Source organism: Biomphalaria glabrata, chromosome 12 (assembly GCF_947242115.1).
Source record: "Biomphalaria glabrata chromosome 12, xgBioGlab47.1, whole genome shotgun sequence".
Taxonomy (NCBI): domain Eukaryota; kingdom Metazoa; phylum Mollusca; class Gastropoda; family Planorbidae; genus Biomphalaria; species Biomphalaria glabrata.
In genome coordinates this window covers 2453578-2459612 of record NC_074722.1, presented here as the reverse complement: position 1 = coordinate 2459612, position 6035 = coordinate 2453578, and positions in this window count along the sequence as shown.

The following is a 6035-nucleotide window of genomic DNA, read 5'->3' as shown; positions in this document are numbered from 1 at the left end:
GCATAGTTTGGCCTCATCTAATGCAGACAAAGCAGTTGCCCGCTAGGAGTCTATTGAAGTTTTCTTTCATCATCTGCGACTGTCTTCGGCAATGGTCCTTCTCTGCATCTTTCAGAGGCTATTGGATCTGATTGAATCTTCAAAGCATTGGAGGATGAGAGCACCTCGTATACCACGTACCCTCCTTTAAGTTCGCCTTTAGCATATGGTCATCCTTAATACAGAAAATGTGCCCGATTTATCAAAGCAGTCTTCTTATCTTATCTTATATGATACAGACGTTACTTCAAAAAAAAAAAAAAAGAAGATGATTACGTCCTACGCGTCATGCATATTAACCAATGACCTAAATTCTGCCATCACTGGTTTTCCTGGTTAGCTCAGGCAACCCATTCCATGCACTAATAGCGCTAGGGAAGAAATAGCATTTGTACATATTTGTCCTAGCATGTGGAACGAGGAATGTGCCTTTATCTTTGTGTCTTTCTGAGTATTTTAATAAATTTTGTTGTTTTTACATTTGAAGATTATGGTTCAGTCATAGACATAAATAAATATAGACTGGAAAAAGGAAGTAACTTCATGTAACTTGAAAACATGTATATCTATTGTATTCGGATTTCCGAATTATGAAAAGTTGCATGATCTTCATTCTTAGAGATTAAACAAAACTACACTGCCTCCTTATTTACAATATATATATATAGGTGTGTATAGATATAAATACTGAACTTTTATACTGCTCATAAATGCTTTATAATAAAGTACACAAAATTGCAAGTCACAAATTTTCGTTTTATAAAACTCTTTAATTGGCCAGTCTATATTTATTTATGTCTATGGGTTCAGTGTTTTATGTATAATTGCTACTTTAAAGTCTTCTATCTTGAAGGCTTTCTAAATTTAGTGATTTTACCAAAGGTGTTACTCTAGTCAAATGTGAATATTCGTCAAACGATAAGTAGGCCTATATTGCTTCTATAGTGTCCTCTCCACACTCTAGGCTATAGCAGAAGTGCTGCAGAAGATGGTTATTTGTGAGGTATCTTGCCACCGTATGCCCATTATGTAGCGAAGTCACCTTTAACTGAATCTTTCGAGGAGCCCAATATGCCTGCTATGAAGCACGCAGTTGTCAGAGCCATACGCCTACAAAGGTTTTGTGAGAACCAATGCTTTAATATTCGTTGGTAAACGAACAGGCCTAGTCCGCCATACTTTCATATAGAGGTGCCCAACAGCGCGTTTAGCCTTGGCCAGGGAGTTGTCTATTTCTTTAGAGAGTGAGGTGACTGAGGTCCCTATGGACACTGTACTCCTCAAGTACGTGAAATAGTCGACAACGTTATGGACGTGGCCATTCACATTGATTTGTTCCATTTGGAAATGTTCATGAGGTTGACAGACTGGCCAAAAACGGCAAGTTCCTGATCGGTGTGTGCAAGAAGGGTGCAGTCATCTGCAGAAATAAGCTCAGTAGCAACCATCTCTTTTAGTACGATAAATTAATTAATTTAATTAACCAAATACGCTGCCATCAGCGCGGAACGTGATGTAGAAGCCTAAACGCAGACGTAGCCTCATTTTATTGATCATTACTCCAAAGAATAATGCACATTACGGTCATATCTCTCAATACTCCAAGATTTATTTCTCTTTTTCTATATAAAACAAAATTAAATATCACTAATTATGCCTAATTAACTAGGAGGCGCAGTGGCTGAGTGATAAGGCGCTTGGATTCTGAACCGAGGGGTCCCAGTTTCAAATCTTGGTAAAGACTGGGATTTTTAATTATTTTTTTTTAGGGCGCCTCTGAGTCCACCCAGCTCTAATGGGTACTTGCATTATTTGAGGAAAAGTAAAGGCGGTTGGTCGTTGTGCTGAACACATGACATCCTCATTAACCATGACCTTTACATCACGTGCCCCATAGATCGCAAGGTCTGAAAAGGGTACTTTATACTTTAATTAGCTATTTCGATAGTTTCTTTTTAAATCATCATCATCATCAAACTTCATTTGAGTGAGGGCTCAAATCCTCTCTTGCAAAAGCCCTGGACAGAAACCCAGCTGTCTTGCGTAGTGCATAAATGTCGCCATACAGGTCGAGAATTTTGGGTTTCCCAGACCTGTCGAGACGGAGATCAGCAAGTCTGGGGCAGTCAAACAGAATATGAGGCACGGTTTCCTCTTCCTCCCCGCAGCGGGGGCACCGTGAATCAAAATTTGGCCATAGCCGTGAGAAATATGAGCCAGTAGGACAATGGCCTGTCCTGCACTGTGCTATAATAGCTTGCTCCTGCCTGGACAGCCTCCACCACGGGGAAGTGCGGTCAGGGCGCCTCATGCGTTCACAAACTCCACTGGCTTTTTTGGAATTGTCCCAGCACTCAAACCACTTTTCCATTTGTTTTTTTGTTTTTTATTATAGTCAGAGCATGATGAAAAATTACAGCCTGTTCAGTGGGTGGAATTTGCCCTCCCTGGTGGGCCAAGGAGTCTGCAACAGTGTTGCCAGTCACACTTATGTGACTCGGTACCCACTGCATTATGTATGTGTTATTATCGACAAAGAATAATTATGCATAGTTTCAACTTGATCCGAGAATAGGAAGTGAGAGAAAAAGAATAAAAAGAATAAAAGAATCCTACCAGACAGACAGACAGACAGAGTTAAAATAAGCTTTGTAAAAACTCTCCTCATTTCTTAAAAATTAATGCTCTCTCTTCCTTTCTAACTCTAATAAAAGAAACTCGTCAGCACAACCTCCCACTCTCCACGAATCAGAAACCACATTAGTAACGAACCATGCTGAGAATTACTTTCTTACAGCACGGAAGAGGAAGCGGGCAGTGAATTTTAAGGTCGCCTTGCCCCCGTACAAGGACAGCCCTAATGCCGCACACGGACCAGTTGTCTCTCTCTCTCAAATCCTTGTCCCGATCGTCCCCCATGCAGAACGCGAATGTGGTTCTCCACGAGAACTGTTGACCACTACCTTGGGTACGGGAAGACTAATAAAATGTAAGCCCCTCTTATAATTCACAAACAGATCTCTGATTATAACCTCTTTTAAAAGTAAAGTAAAGTTCCCCTTTCAGACCTTGTGGTCTATAGGGCAGGTATATAAAGGTCATTTGTTTCTGTGGCCTACGGTTAACGAGGGTGTCATGTGGCCAGCACAACGACCAACCGCATTTACTTTTCCCCAACTAATGGAAGGTACCAATTAGAGCTGGGTGGACTCAGAGGCGCCTAGGAATTCCGAAATAAAATTCCCAGTCTTCACCAGGATTCGAACCCGGGAGCCAAGCGCTTTACCGCTCAGCCACCGCGCCTCCATAACCTCTTTTACCGCCTGCTTATTATAACATTCAACAAAGTCAACGATTCGTTTGAACAACTAAGTCTTTCACAAGCAGTAATTTGTATTAAAGTAACGATCGTAGAGAAGAGGATCATAGCAATAGAATTGGCCTCATTCACTAATCGTAAACAAACAACATTTAGTCACGTGGTTCTCTATCTCTTCTATACAAATTACGTAATACACACAGGCTGTCACGTGACAGTTTTTTTTCCATTGTTTTATCAATATTATCACGTGGCTAAATGTTGTTTGTTTACGATTGGTGAATGAGATCCATTGAGATGCTACAGTAGGATCGTAGGTAGGCCTATCACATTTAGCCTAAAGACCGCATCACAAACCAAGAGATTAGAGACAGTGTTACTGCAGCGATTGGACCCCATGATGACCTGCTAACTATTGTTAAAAAACTCAAGCCAATAATCAATGACCATATTACAAGGTCTTCGCGGCTTGCAAAGACCTTCCTTCAGGGAACAGTTAACAGGAAAAAGAAGAAGAGGCAGGCAGAGAAAGCGATGGGAAGACAATATAAAAGAATGAACGGGCCTGCCATTGAAAGAAGTTCTAACTAAAGACAGAGAGGAATGGAGAAAGACGGTCGACAGATCTTGCATGGTGCCCCAATGGTCCAACACACCAAGGAATAGGTAACTGTAAAAATATATATAAAAATCTATCGTAGGTCGCGTGCCTTCAAATTTCATACGAATTAGGCCCTACGCTGTTACAGATCTATATATAGCAAATTTATCATTTCCAACGACTCGAAGTCCAATCCTAGCTTTAAAAAAGTAAAACACCCCCTTTCAGACCTTACCATGTAAGATGATGTTTCTATGGCCCACGATTAACGAGGTTGTCATGTGGCCAGCACAACGACCAACCGCCTTTACTTTTCCTTAACTCGTGTCAAGTACCCATTAGAGCTGGGTGGACTCACAGGCACCCAAAGATCCAGAAATTAAAAATCCCAGCCTTCACCAGGATTCGAAAAGCCAAGCGCTTTAGCCACCGCGCCACTCAGCTTTTAATTAAAAAGCCGGCCATATAAATTTTTATTTACGTATATATAGGGCTCAGTTGTTTGATCCGTGCTGCTACTTGAAATCATCTGCAGGACAGAATGCTGACTCTTCTTTAGCTAGATCCTTCTTGTGTTGTGTTTGTATGTTTGTATGTTTACTTCTTGAGCGTCTCAATTTTTTGTTCTTCAAAAATAGCTTTTGTTGATCAACGCACAGTCGTGGCGCAGTGGACAAAGTGAGGATTATCTGTGGCATTTTACGTCTCGCGAGATGATATTTTCCCTTTGCAACTTCTTGTGTGACTAAAGAGGCCAATCCCAAATACACAGATGCGGTCATTGGTTGGGCATCTGTAATCACCAGGCGCCGGTGCATTTTGACCCTTCTACTACAGTTGTCTGTTAGTTGTGTATGGCATCTGCAATCCGAGACCCTTCCTTTATGCTCTCTCTATCCATGTGAATCTATCCAGAGCCACTTTTCCCCAGCTGCTAGTGTCGATTTTGAAGAGCTCCATATCGCGTTTGTACACATACGTATTCTGTAGAAGTGGGCGACCAGCGGCTCTCCTCTCTTCTGTTAGATCGCCATGCAGAATGTCTTGTGGACGTCGACCTACTGGCATTCTATGAACGTGGCCAAGCCATCTAATGCGACTGCTACTGATAACACAGCAGCGGATGTCCTGGCACCCTGCTCTTCGTAGCACTTCCTCATTGGTTATTTTATCTTGCCACCTTATTTTAAAGATTCGCCTTAGGCAAACGGAATTTAAGTAGCACAGTAAACAAATATGAGGATTATAATAGACTCTTGAGTCAGACAGAAACGTTTTTCTCACAAGTCTATCTGGAAAAAAAAAAGTTGCTTCGTTTGAACAAAGACTACTTTAAGTGTCTATGGTCTGAGTAATATATTTTGATACTTAATGTTGGCGTTTTGTTGTTGTTGCGTCATGCATTTTTCTTTTTCTTATCTGTGTGTATTTGTGTGTTTATCCCATATGGTTTGTCCTGTTTTGTAGGTCTGGTCTTTGTTTTCCTTTGCATTTGGGCCTATTCAGGTCAGGTAACCCTATTACCATGACAATTTTTATTACAAGCCTATTATAAAAATGACAATGTCTTCAATTCCGAAGATTGAGGATGCGTGCAGTGTTTCACATGACTATGCAAAACCCAACTGCGACCTGCATATTTTTACACATCTGATGCAGGCAAAGCTGGGGGTCTATTTAAGTAGTTCTTTCGTCTTCTACACCTGTCTTCAAAAAGGGTTTTTCTTCGGGTCTCAACTCTCAAGTGTGTGTGTTACGCGGCTTTTGTGAGAGATCTCACTTTCCAGTGAGGGCGAAATGGCGCATGAGTTGATCTTTATAGCTCTTACCTGGGGGCACCTCTGTTACGGAGTTCTTCTTTAGGCTCGCCAAAAAAGATCGCCTTTGGCATGCGGCCGTCCCCGATGCGTATAAGTGTCCGGCCTAGCAAATTTGTCGAATGGTAATTAGTGCTTCTACACTTTCCACGCCGGCCTCCAGCAGAACATCTTATCTTATATAATACAGACGTTACTTATATCTTCTATCCTGAAGGCTTTCTAAATGTAGTGATTTAACATAGTTATTTGTAATGTA